This window comes from Microcaecilia unicolor, chromosome 1 (genome assembly GCF_901765095.1).
Source record: "Microcaecilia unicolor chromosome 1, aMicUni1.1, whole genome shotgun sequence".
NCBI classification, from domain to species: Eukaryota; Metazoa; Chordata; class Amphibia; order Gymnophiona; family Siphonopidae; genus Microcaecilia; species Microcaecilia unicolor.
This window is the reverse complement of record NC_044031.1, coordinates 78,361,802-78,376,341: the sequence shown is the minus strand read 5'-3', so window position 1 is coordinate 78,376,341 and position 14,540 is coordinate 78,361,802. Positions and strand designations below refer to the sequence as shown.

Genomic DNA, 14,540 nt, shown 5'->3' with positions numbered 1-14,540 from the left:
TAGAAGGGGCCTCAGACGACCCTTGAGGGAGAGCTCTTTTCAGCATGTGTGCTTTATGCAATAACACAAAATCAGGGGAGAAAAACTCGCCCTGGGCACCCAGATCCCGTCCGGGGCTAGCCACTTCCTGAATAGCCTCAATTCGAGGTTCCCCCCCCCCCCCCCCCCGGGCTCAGGGCTCTCCGTCTCTACGGAGGCCGCGCCATGCGAATTCAAAATAGCGTCCGCTGCCAGCTCTGAGCGGGAAGAATCGTCGCTCGCCATGCTCGGGCCGGCTCTTACACCTGTACAGCACGATTTACAGAGCCCCGCTGCTGATTTGCGCTTGCCACACCGGGAACAGCGCTTTACATTCTCTGCAGCCATCGCCGAAAACGGTGGGAAAATTCAAAATGGCGGTTTCGCACCAAAAACGCCCCGATCGCAGGCCCACCCCGGAGGAGTTAGAAAACACTCTTACCTCACTGGACCGAGTATCACAGCTCCGGTCCCACAGAAGAATCAAAGGAAAACCTCTGTTCCATTTTTTTATTTTTTAACGCTGTGAGGAAAGCAGGTAATAAGAACTCCGGAGGCTCAGATGAGTGGGAAAGGCAGGGAAAGGCGAACCAATGTGCCTGCATCCACTAAGTGGGAAAGGACAGGGAAAAGCAAGCTAATATGTCCACATCCACGGGCATGGGTAAGGCAGGGAAAGGGCTAACCTATGTGCCTTCAAAGTGAAGCTGCTATAGCCTCTAACACCCCGGCTAACAACTGGCAAGCCAGGAGCCACCCCCAGGCAGATTTTTGATGGAGCTCGAAGAAGCTGCAGCCACCCTGCTTGTGGAGATAGAGAATACTGAAGAGGCAGTGGAGCTGGCTGGCCATGAGGCACTGTGAAAAGTTGAGTACTCTCTATCTCCCCCTGCTGGTTGATGGACACAACCCATACATAATGGCTTCATCTGCTTGATGACAAGGAACAAACATTACGAAAGTTAAAATGTTGTTGAGTCAAAATATCTCCTCGGTGCTTTTACAGTTTGATGTATCCAGTGCACTATCCACTTTGGCCTATAATTATGTAAAGGCGGTATATAAACAAACATTATACATCCAAGCTTTCCAGCATATTCTATGAATTTAATCCGTCCATCAGTCAACAAGATTAGTTACAAGCATTATCATGGTAAATCCTTTAGCTGTTCTACAGTGAAATTATGGAATTCGATTCCTATAAAGATTTATGGTATCTTGGATTATCTTGTAACCCATACTGACTCGTTTTGGAAAAGCGCGGGCTAGAAATACTGGAAATGGAATGGAAAGGGCTCAATCCGTTACAGTCATTCCATTACTAGTGTTTTCAGAAGAAACTTGTGCTTTAGAGAAATTTTATATATTTCAAAGGTATGAAAAATAGCTGCACCCTTTTCTGTAAGGGTGATTTTGTTGTACTATTGAGTGTCAGTAGCTAAATATATGTAAACTGGTAACAGAACAAATTTGCCAGTCTTAGCCATAGAATCATCAGCCTACACTAACATCTGCCTATAGGGGCACAACTAGTGACAAAATAATTGAGATTTCAAACAGGTCATTTACTTACCTGAAAAACACTGCCTAAGCTCTTTTCTTACACAAAAACTACCATCCTAAATTCTATAGCTTCCAGACAAGCCAAACAATAAAATCCTCATAATCGAACAAAAATAAAATTCAGAAATTATATCCATTTTCTGGGGAATTGCCTGGAGACAAGATGCTCGGCTTGATGGACCCTGTGCTTAGTCAGCATAGCTTTTCTTAACCTATGGCTTTAATGCAAAACATGGCGATACAGGTGTGAGAATTTATGAAGTACAAGAAACTATGTTTGTGTTTTGAGCGGGGGTGGGGGGGATTGTCAGCTTTTTCCTGCTTTCAAAAAAAAATATTTTACTTTTTAACACAATTCATACACAAGCCAGCTTTGAACCTGTGACCTTCAGGTCGAAAAGACAGCCAACTTCCAGGTAGAGCTATTCTGGTTCACACTGGATGTATACACAGAGTAATACACTTCCTAAGCTTGGCTCTGTATGGAATTATAGACACCTTTTTCCCTAGGAGGGGAAAAAAAAAGCACTGGTGTTAAACAGAAAGAATGTCACTCTTGATTAATATTATACAAGAAAAGACAGAATATTTGGACTATATATCATGTACATGGTAGTAAGATATATGATTCCTGTTTGTGACTGTTAATGAATTTATCAGAAATAAAGAACTACAGTAAATGTGTAACTGGAGGGGAAAAAAGAAATGACCCACTGGTTTATCTGAAGTTCAAAGGCATCCACAGGTTCTTTCAGAAATACAGTTAATGCTGGGCAGACTACTACAGTCTATATCACGTATATAAAGAGACAGACCAGAACAGGCTGGAGTGGGCTTCGACAGCAACTTCAGTAGTTGGAATTCAAGGACAGTGCCTTGTGGACTTTTACAGTCTATGCCCCACAACTGGCAATGAGAGATCAGGATCACGTTTTTTATACCACATTCACATTTGGTTTAATTATGAATTGATGAGTGTGACTTCAATTCAATTCTTGTATACTGCTAAAATCCCTTTTCCAGGGTTCAGTGCAGTTTACATTCCAGGTGAGACAAAAGCAGATAATGTTCGTGTAAGGTATAAGAAACATTAGAGACCATTGGTGTAATGCATGAGACTAAAAACATTAAAGGAAAGGATAAAACGAACCTTTTCCGGAGATGGGAGGGCGGTAGAACGAGAGGACATGATACGAGAGTGAAGGGGGGCAGACTCAAGAAAAATGTCAGGAAGTATTTTTTCATGGACAGAGTGGTAGATACTTGGAATGCCCTCCCGCGGGAGGTGGTGGTGATGAAAACGGTAGAAGAATTCAAGCATGCGTGGGATAAACATAAAGGAATCCTGTGCAGAAGGAATGGATCCTCAGAAGCTTAGCCGAGATTGGGAGGCGGGGATGGTATTTGGGTGGTGGGGCTAGTTCTAGGCAAGACTTCTATGGTCTGTGTCCTGAAAATGGCAGATACAAATCAAGGTAAGGTATACACAAGAAGTAGCACATACGAGTTTATCTTGTTGGGCAGACTAGATGGACCATGCAGGTCTTTTTCTGCCGTCATCTACTATGTTACTATAATGGATGATACTAGGAGTAGAAGTCATGATGGATTATTATGAAGCAGTCTTTGGGAAGAGAAAGGTTTTTAGCCTCTTCCTGAAGTTGAGGTAGCTGTTTTCTGTTCTGATGGGAACAGGTAGAGAGTTCCATATTTTGACTCCAAGTACAGGGAACAGAGAGCTGAAAATCTTCTAATTTCGAATTGTCTTTTTAAATGGTGAGGCTAGCATTAGTTGTTTCATTCTGTTAGACTGGATCAGATATAGCAAAGCGGTCTTATAGTCAGCAGTTCAGAAATGAAGCCCTGTAAGATTTGAAAAACTAAACAAGCAGCTTTGAACCTGAATCTTTCTGCTATGGGAGGCCAGAGCAGTTTGTTTAGATGGAGTTGAAACACTAGAATATCTATTCAATCTGTTTATTAGTCTTGCAGCTGTATTCTGTATGATTTGCAGTTTTTTCTGATATTGACACTTAATACCAAGAAATAGAACGTTAATCCAAGTAAAGTAGGACTAACATTTGGACTAGTAGTACGATGGCTTTCTGATCGAAGAATGGTCTGACTAGATGTAGCTGTCTCATTCTGAATAGCTAATTTCTTCCATAGCTAATATGGAAAGAGAAGGTGAGTGAAGAATCAAGAAGAACCTCTAATACTCTGGTTTCAGACTCAACTGTAAAGCTTTGACCATTGTACAAAGATATTGATGATGGGATCTCAAATCTCTGATTTCAGAACCATAGGACCTTGGTTTTTTTTAGATTCAGTTTATTGGTCATGGCTCAGGTGCTACAGCAGTCATATCATTTGTTACAGACGGAGTTGGATCTTTATTTGATGATGTTACTGGTAAGAGAAGCAAGATGTCATTAAGTCCTAGGTGTATTGGAGGCAAGGGATGACAAAGAAGTTGAACAGGATCAGTGACAGGGGAGATCCCTGTGGGACCACGCAATTAGTAGACCAGTAGTTGGAAAGTTGGTTGTTTTACTTTACAGAATAGCTTCTATGTGAAAGGAATTCACAGTCCCTGTTATTCCTATCTGATCCAGGCGTTAAGAGTAGCAATGTGTGGTCAACCGCGTCAAACGCCGTCGATATACCGAATTGGAGATGAATTACTTGGACACCTTTGCATAGGTGTTGCTTGACATATGTAGTTAGAACTGGCAGTAATGTTTCCGAACTATTTGATGATCTGAAGTCAAATTGTGACCAGTGTAAAATAGAAACTTTTTTCAGATAAAAAGAGAGTTGTTTACTGATGTATGATTTAGTAAAAATGGGTAAAAGGAATGGAGTCTGAAATTTGCGGTAGAGAAGGGTGCAGATAAGAGAGATTTATCCAGTGAACAGAGCTCCTGGGGAGGAGTGTAGGGAGAGATGAGAGTGGAGAGATACTGAGGAACTGCAGAGTGAATGCACTTATAAGTCAATAAGAGGAGTTTGAACTGTATGCGGAAACGGATAGGGAGCCAGTGAAGTAACTTGAGGAGAGTGCTAATATGAGCATAGCAACACTGGCAGACTATAAGTCGTGCAGCAGAATTTTGAACAGATTGAAGAAGAGAGAGTAGGCTAAGTGGGAGACCTGTGAGAAGCAAGTTGCAATAGTATAAGCGAGAGGTGATAAGAGTGTAGATAAGGGTTCTGATAGTGTGCTCAGAAAGGAAAAGATGAATTTTGGTGATATTATAGAGAAAGAAACGACAGGTTTTAACAGTCTGCTGAATACGTGCAGAGAAGGAGAGAGAGAGAGGAGTCAAAGATGACACCAAGGTCAACGAGCTGATGAGACAGGGAGAATGAGAGTGTTATCCACAGAAATAGAGCATGGGGTAAGAGGAGAGGTTGGTTTAGGCGGAAAAGATAAGAAGCTCAGTCTTGGTCATGTTTAGTTTCAGATGGCGGTGAGACATCCAGGCAGCAATGTCAGACAGGCAGGCTGATACTTTAGCCTGGATTCCTGGTGTGGAGAGGTAGATCTGGGAGTCATCAACGTAAATATGATACTGAAAATGATGGGATGAGATTAGAGTACCAAGGGACGGGGTACAGATGGAGAAAAGAAGAGGTCCCAGGACGGATCCCCGAGGTACACCAACTGACAGTGGGATAGAAGTAGAGGAGGATCCACCATATACTAAAAGTACGATGGGAGAGATAAGAAGAAAACCTGGATAAACAGGGCCCTGAAATCCAAGTGAGGACAGAGTATCAAGGAGTAGGCTGTGATCAACAGTGTCAAAAGCAGCAGATCGAGAAGGGTGAGGATAGAACAGAGACCTTTGGATCTGGCCAGGAACAGGTCATTGGAGACTTTAGCAAGCGCTGTTTCAATTGAATGAAGAGGGTGAAAGCCAGATTGAAGTGGATCAAGAATAGCCTGAGATGAAAGAAAGTCAAGGCAATGGCGGTGAACAGCACATTCAAGTATCTTGGATAGGAAAGGGAGAAGGGAAATGCGCCGATAGTTGAAAGGACAGGTTAAGTCCAATGAAGGTTTTTTAAGGAGTGGTGTGATGGACTAAGGGAAGGAGAAGTAGAGGTGGCCAGAACTGTACACACTCAAGGTGAGGTCGCACCATGGAACGATAAGAGGCATTACAGTATTTTCAGTCTTATTCACCATCTCTTTCCTAATAATTCCTAGCATCCTGTTTGCTGCCACCCCACAATGAGAAGATTTCAGCGTATTATCTACGATGACACCTAGATCTTTTGGGCGCTGACCCCCAAGGTGGGCCCTAGCATCAGATAACTATGATTCGGATTATTCTTTCCAATGTGCATCATCTTGCATTTGTCCACATTAAATTTCATCTGCCATTTGGATGCCCAGTCTTCCTGCAATATTTCACAGTCCGCACTTGTTTTAACAACCTTGAATAGTTTTGTATGTCATCTGTACCCAAATCAAGGGCTCCTTTTACAAAGCTGCAGTAATGATTTCCAGCTCAACAAATGCAACAAAGCCCATTCAATTATTAAGGACTTCATCGCATTTGCTGCATGGGAATCACTACCACAGCTTTGTAAAAAGAACCCCAAATTACTTTTGCACTGAAAGTAGGAGGAAGGAGACAGACAACATGAATACTTTTAGTTGTACACTGCTTTAAAAGAAGAACACAAAAACAGTATAGTAAAAACTAAAGGGAATAGTACAATTGTTTTCAGGGTTGTTGTTTTTTTTTTGGGGGGGGGGGGGGGGCTTTTGAGCTTTTTTTTTTATTATTATTATTAATTATTTTAGCAACCCTAGACTGATTTCCAGCCCCAAAACAGGGCCTCCATCACTCCTTCCTGCCCAAAGCAATACCTTCTACCTTCAGGGCTCCAAGGTGTCTTTTTCACTACTATTTTCTGGCCTCACTCCCTCCTAGTCTGGCTCCTACTTTTTCAGTCTGGACAGCTGATGCTCCAGTGCCAGGTGCTACACTCAAAATATTTTGTTACACAAGTGACCCTGGCACCCAGAGGTTTTCCAACCCTAAGGGGGTCTTTTACTAAAGATTAGCTCGAGTTATCTGCAGCAGGGCCCACAGGAATAAAATGGGCCCTGCTACAGATAACTCAAACTAATCTTTAGTAAAAGATCCCCAAACTGTGACTTATTGAGTTTTACTACAGACACAACTTTACCTGAAAACTTGGAGAAAATGACTTGAAACATTCTGCATTTCTTGGGAGTGGTCATAGATAATTCCTTATCTTTTAGCCATTACATCGCACAATTGTGAAGAGTTGCTTCTTTAAATTGAAGAAGTTCTACTCAGTTCTCCATTTATTCATGCGATAAGCTGTTCGATTACTTGTTCATGCTTTAGTTATTTCTACATGCGATTACTGCAATGCTCTATTGTGTGGTGTAAACCAACAAGTTACAGTGCCTTCAAATAGTACAGAATGCGAGCTTGCGCCTAGATGAGAGTGAGAGAGTTAGTCAGATCGAGCATGTTACTCTTTATTTACAAGATGAACACTGGCTCTCTGTACCATAAAGAGACATATAAGTTGCTAATGTTAATATTTAAGGTTCTCTGCTCTGGAGAGAACTGTGTCTTGCTTTTTGCTACCCTATACTCCTGCATCAACACTTCGCTCCTCTCAGGGTCAATTCAGGTTCCCCTGATTTCTGTCACTCATTCCTCTACTGTGTGCAGGGTCCCACCTTATGGAACTCTCCCCCTTTGACACCATCTCTAGACAGTTTGAAGATCAAACTTAAAACTCATTTGTTTCACTGAGCTCCTGACTTACCAGACTGCTATTCGATAGGAGGCTCTGTTCTCCGTGCTGGACATGGGGAAACGGAAGGGAAAACCCAAGGAGTCGGCCTCCATACTCCCAGGGAATGTTCCCCCCTTTCGACAAACGGTTCTGGAGCAGTACGGGGTTTAGCCATTGACCATGTGGTTACCCGCTTCAGAACACTCCGCAACAACGTCAGCGGAGATCAGCGAGGAGGCGGTTTCGTTGAGCCCGCCTGGGAACATCAGTCCTCCACAACCAGGAAACATATCGACTTCGACGGTGAGAGCGGAAGGGACGCCCGAAGTGGTTGAAGTCCCGTTGCCCTCAGGAGGCCTCGACACTGGTCTTTCCCCAATCAGAACGGAACAGAGGGGTTTGTTAACTTCTACCCCTTCTCCGATGGGAGCTACACTGGTATTATTGGAGGTAAAAAAAAACAAAGTAGTGACTCTGGACTCTTTATGGGACGCTATCCAGGGAATGAACTCTCTGCTCTCCCAGGTAACTTGTACTTTTTCTCAAGACATTGACAAATTAAAACACAAAATCAACTTGCAGATAATTTTCAAACCCAGGAAGGACAAATAGAGACTTTGAGAACTGAACTTTCTACTTTAAAAAATTTTGCGGGAACAGTGGCGAAGGATAGAGAAATTCTGGCAAGTAAGCTAGAGTTTCTTGAAAATCAGGGGAAGAAAAATAATTTGCGGTTTATTCATTTTCCCAAATCGCCATTAATCCCAGCTACGGATATGCTACGAAAATATTTCAGAGAAATTTTGGGTCTCCCAATAGAGGGATTCCCTCCGATTGTACGTACTCAGTACATAACTGGGAGCAAGGCAAACCCCTTGAATCCTCAACCACAACAACCAGAATTGAATCTCACAGATTTTTAGAAAACTCATTGGAATTAATCACGGAAAGGACTACTCTTATCGTCTCATTTGCACTCGAAATGGATAAAACAAATATTTTGAAACTTTATTTTAAGCATTTGAACCATAAATTTCTTGGGGAAACAGTTCGAATTTTCCCTGATCTGAATAGAGACACTCAAGCCCATCGGCGAGAGTTTCTCTGTTTAAAATCAAGAATTCTGGCATTGGGAGGATTGTTTAAATTACTTTTTCCTTGTCGATGTATAATAACTTTGAATTCAGTTACATACATGTTTATGGAACCCAAGAAATTGAAGGAATTTTTGATTTCTAAAGAAAGCATTGGACGATCAACCCAGGTAGTCCAATAGAGAGAGAAAACGCTGAGATGTCTGGCTGCGGGTTTTCTTCATGAACCTGCTCTTTAAATTTCTTTATATTACCTATTAGGTTATTATTATCCTTGTATCTTGCCATAAAGTTGTGGTCTAAATGAAATGTAATTTTTTCCATAGAACTTAGTCTTTTTTTTTTTTCTCTTTATTTTATTTCTGTATCCAACATTTATTGTAAATAGATGGATGTTAAATTAAAATGCATTTAAAAAAAACTCATTTGTTTCGATCATTTGGCATCTAGGAGCCCAGTTGTCTGGTGGAGGGGAAGGGGGATCCGATGTGCAGCAGTGTTGGTTCCGACACTCTTTCCTTTATTATAGTAATTTTCTTTTTTTATATTTTTGAATTATAAACCGCTCTGACATGTATATTAAGTGCGCAATTCTAGGCATTTTAAAAAAACAGATGGGTCTTACATAATATATGCAAATTGCATAATCTTTAGCAAGCCTTTCCAACTAGTATTTAAGGCATTATTTGTATTCAGGAATAATATAACAAAAGAGAGGGAGCGAAGTATAAACTAAAGTCCAAACAAAAATACAGCACCACGGGCCTTTAAAAATGGAACACAGTTCTTTAATGAATGAGCCTTGATAAAAAGACCCGACACGGGCTGTGTTTCAGTGACTAGCACCTGCGTCAGGGGTCACAGTGATGACGTGGAAAACTTGGGGAATAACTTGAATATATTCCTCTACAATATATTATTCCTTACCCCACATCTCGTATAGTAAAAGCTACAAAGCAACAAAAAACTTTCACTTTCTGTATCCAGTGGATACAGAAAGTGAAAGTAAGTGAAAGTGCCTTGTTGCTTTGTAGCTTTTACTATACGAGACGTGGGGTAAGGAATAATATATTGTAGAGGAATATATTCAAGTTATTCCCCAAGTTTTACACGTCATCACTGTGACCCCTGACACAGGTGCTAGTCACCGAAACACAGCCCGTGTCGGGTCTTTTTGTCAAGGCTCATTCATTAAAGAACTGTGTTCCATTTTTAAAGGCCCATGGTGCTATTCAGGAATAATAAACATGCAAATAAGGACCTAAGGCCTATCTACTAAATCACAATCATGCTATGTTCACATTCCCCCAGATTCTACATATGGCGCTGAAAAACATGTGCACAGATCAAAGATGCGCGCACAAATTAACAAAAGAGCTACTGACTTGCCAATAAATTACAATAATTATAACATTTAAGGCAGTAATTTCACATTCTTGTGCACTATAAAACATCTGCCGCTCAAAACCACTAGTGTGCAACTGAAAAGAGGGTGTAGCATTCCAAAAAAACTTCCATATTATAGATTACTGCCACTCCTGCATCCAAATGCCAAGAGATGCCAAGTGCTAGTATATGTGCACTTCTTTTCGATCTTATCATGGATTGAAGAGCATGAATGCTTAAAACCATAAGGAGTATGATTATTCACGATATAATTAAGAAGATTAAAAAAAACAAAAACAACTAAAATACAACAAAATATATATGGGTTGATCTATGATGATTTGCGCTGCACCATTATTATAAAAGGACGTTGTTCCCATATGGTGTATGCTGCAGGATACTCTGATGATTCCCGTTAAAAATGCTTATACAAATGTTACTGATACTGTTGCTTTGGATATGTTAAATGCTGATTGTGGACAAAGTATTGTTCAACAAAGAGTACTCTATTTATGCGTGTTTGGGACATTAAAAATTGAAATATAAGAGATTGGTACCCAACTTTGGGCACAGGAATTGGCTCTAAGCACTATTCTAAAATCAAAACTTAATTCAGGGTGCTGTTTATGATTAGAGCGCTGTGCCAATTTTTTCCAGCACTATTTATACAATTTATCCTATTACCAATGCCACTTTTTTCAAAATAATGAAAATGGTAACCTTAAAAATTTAATTGCGCTATTTGGATTTTAAAATTCTAAAACGGGCAGCCTTGCTAGTCTGGTGTAACAAAATTGACAAAGACACAAGGCACCTTATAAACTAACCAATTTATTGATGCATTAGCTTTCAAGGTGCAAAGACCAGTTTGTCAGATGTATCTGACAAAGACTCTGGTCCTTGAAAGCCCATGCCTCAATAAATTGGTTTGTCTGTACTAAGGTGCCACCTGCCTCTGTTCAGTTTAAATACAAAAGTTATACTATACTAATCTCATTTACAAGTAGCAGTTTGTATGAATGCAAAGCTGGAGATGCAGTTAAAGGTTTTGCACTTTTCAGTGGCTCTTTAATGCCCTTTTTAATAGCCTATTAGTGAATAGCATTTGAAGAATACTGCAATAATCTACAATAACATGCATTATTTTTTAGTTTGTTTTTCAGTAGCTTCTCAAGCTGGACTTGGTTTTTCTTGTACTTTGAGTCCCTCTGCTGACATGGACTGCTAAGTGATAGACTGATCTTGCTGTGATGATCTTGCTGTGATGAGAGACTATAAAATTCTATACCTATTACCTGTTCTAGACAGATGCACTTCATGTTGACCACAATAACAAGGTGTATTGTATTAAACTTTTTTGTAAAAATGTCAGAAGTATTGTACTTCCACCGCTTTTTAAGTTTCAATCAAATATTGGGGGAGGGGGAATGCGTTACTGTGCACTTTAATACATAACCTCCTGCTATAGAATTACTTCTTTTCACAACACTATATAGCAAATTTTTTTAATACCTATCAAACCCCACACTATCGTTCACAAATTAAACTATGGAACGTTAATACCCAAGCCATACAAATATTAACTTACTTTCCTCCACACCACTAAATACGTTAAGTACCCCCCTCCCCCCCCCCCCCCCCCAAAAAAAAAAAAATACTTCCATTACATGTGACCGATACCAAGAATACTGAAACACGTTAACGCAGCCCAGAGTATTTCTTTGGCAAAAAGACTATAATTATTTTTTAATAACGATTAGAGTAAAAAAAAAACTGTTTTACCTTTCAAAGAAAAAAATGAGTAAAAGATTACCTTCAATAATGTACAAAGTTCAATCCAAAACTGCAATATAGAGAAGGCTATTCCATTCGTTTTATTCCGTGTACCGGATTCCATCCCCAAACATACATTTTCACTTCCTCCCCACATGGTTTGCAAGGACCCCCTCCCCCCCCCCTCGAAAAATGTGATACCCAGGTTGAGAAGGTGGACTCCCGCCTCCGATATCACACTTCTCCCCTCTTCCCTACAGCAAAAGAAACAAATATATATATATATATATACACACACACACACACACACACACAGCGGCATCCACAGATTAACAGAAAGAACAAAGAGCGAAAAAAAGAACAGAGGAAACTGCTGTGAGCGTGGACTCAACAAACGTCCAACGGTGCCAATCTAACTCGAAAAAAAGAAAGCAATAATAAAACCCAACAGCGGGCCGCCAGCCGACCCTACACCGCTAACACTACTCAATAGCCCCCGTTCCACCGCTCGACCCACCTTATCATAACTCCAGGCTGCTACGTACCTCTTTAGCGGGAAACGCGATCGGCAGCTGTGCTTCGACTCAGGTAAGCAAAATATTCCCTCGCCACTGAAGACGGTCGGTACTCCTTCTTCTTTCTCTACTCGGCAACCAAGAGTCGTCAGGAAACAGAACAACGTCAGCGGTGGCTGGGCCGCAGCGCGTTACCTCACTTCCTGTGCACGCAGGACCCCCGATCTCGAACTGAAATTGCTAGAAATGTCAGCAAGACGCGAGTGGGGGTTGGGTTTGTGGAATACTGACCTTTCTCTCTCTCCCAGTCCAGAGGTTTTGAGTTAGTCGTGTTCTGGCTTAGCTCGTCTCGTGGAAACTAGTGGAGTAGCAGGCAACCACCTGAAAATCCTATGGTCTTAGTAATGGCAAACAACAGACGTTTTCTTGCTATTTACTTTTTTTTTTTTTTTTTAGCGTTTCATGAAATTTTTATTAATTTATAATGATACAGAGATAAAAGATGCAAAGTACAAGGAATAATCAAATAGTCAAATCAAAGAATATTAATATACATGTAACAGTGGAGGAAAAGGTAGGAAGGTAAAGGAGGGGGGGATTAGGGGAAAACAATTTATAAATACATTCAAAGCAGAACCTGCAATTTACATAGAAATTGATAAAATTAATAATTAAAATTAGAACCAAAAGGATAGGTACAAAAAATTACAATCAAATGTTATGGAGAGCACTTGTTTAAAGTTTTTAAAGGCAACCACACTTTGTCAAAGTATAATGAATTTCTAACTTTGATGGCTAAAGATAATTCAAATTTGTGAATTTGTGAAACAGAATGCCACCAAAAGTGAGAATTAAGAAAGGAATTATCCTTCCAATTTCCTTAAAAAAAAACCAAACAAAAAAAACATTTTAGACCTATAGCAATTAACGTATCATACAATTTGGAGGAATATTTATCTAAAACCTTTTCAATAACAGGCGAACCAAATATGATTTTGCTGATTGAAAGCACTTCAGATGAATGAAAAATATCAGCAAGCACACACCAAATATTATTCCAAAATTTTAAGGTTTTAGAACAATCAAAAAGAATATGATTGAAGGTTCCTATAGCTGATTTACAAGACCAACACAAGTTGTTATCCAAGAGACCAGCAATTTTCATTTTATGAGGGGTCCATAATGACCTGTGATGAAGAAAGAAGAGAGATTGCAAATAATTTGCAGATGCTATAGGTCTATTGATTCTGGTCCAGAACAAACTCCACTGCTGATCTGTCAAGTGGCATTTCAGCTCAGATTCCCATATAGATCGTAAACTACATTTGCCACTGTAGAGTGAAGTAATCATGAACTTGTAGAATTTGGAGGCAACATGACCTTTTGATGTGATTGAAGAGACAAAATCAAAAAGAGAAAGCAGCCAATCGTAGAGATGATAAATAAGTCTGGATGGAGTCAAAACAATGCTTCAACTGAATCCAACGGAAATATTGGGTAGAATGCAAATTGAACTAAGTTTGAAGTGCTGAGAACAGTTTCAATTTGTTATTTTAAAAAACATCTTCCACAGACCAAATGTTACTCTGAATCCATTCTTTCCATTGGAGAGGATGGTTATTTATGCAAATATTAGGGTTATACCATAAGGATGACTTCAATTAAGTGTCAGATGGAATGACCATAAGATTATCTAGTTTTAGTAAAGATGAAAACGCGTCTTGTTTTAATTTGTCCATAAGCGTTAAAGGTAGATATACGTTAAGGTCTAGGGGATACCATTTACTCTTTTCAATTTGTAACCATGAACGGAAATAGGCCAGATCACTTACTAACCACTTGGAGGCCTGCTGTAATATGACGGCTCTATGATACGTTAGAAAATCTGGGAATAAAACCCCAGATTTCTCCTTAGTGGATTTAAGAGTAGCAAGAGCAATTTGGGGAGTTTTCTCTTACCACAAGAACTTACTCAAAATTTTGTCAATACTTTTATAAAAGCAAGGGGGAAATAAGATAGGTAACATACTTAAAATGAACGTAATTTTTGGGGAGATCATCATTTTTATTAACTCCAGCCAACCCCACCAGGACAGGTAAAGAGGAGAGCAGGTTTTAAGGAGGGTCTGAACCATGTCCAGTATTTTTTTTAATTAGTTTCCATGGTATCCATTAGGGAAGAAGCGAGATCTATTCCTAGGTATCTTATTTTACAGGACGACCAGGTAAATGGAGCTATCATATCGGGAGTAGCTAATATATTCAGAGGGAGGACCTCTGTTTTTTGGATATTAATTTTATATCCAGAAAAAGATGCATACAAATCAACTAATTAAAAAATGGGATAGAGAAGAGTCAGGGTTAGATTAAAAAAAAGCATAATATCATCAGCATA

The 14,540-nt window shown here is 40.0% G+C and overlaps 1 protein-coding gene across 3 annotated transcripts in view; it reads right to left on the bottom strand.

Moving 5' to 3' along the window:
• The window catches only part of DNAJB6 (DnaJ heat shock protein family (Hsp40) member B6), a 257,593-nt gene extending 245,256 nt beyond the window's left edge, over positions 1–12,337 (bottom strand). The window contains exon 1 of one of the 3 annotated variants that reach the window (XM_030198684.1): positions 12,148–12,337. The gene's annotated coding sequence lies outside the window, so the exon portion shown is untranslated. The remainder of the gene's footprint in view (positions 1–12,147) is intronic. The other 2 variants (XM_030198675.1, XM_030198693.1) reach the window with 2 other exon arrangements.
• Between the last annotated feature and the right edge of the window lie 2,203 nt (positions 12,338–14,540).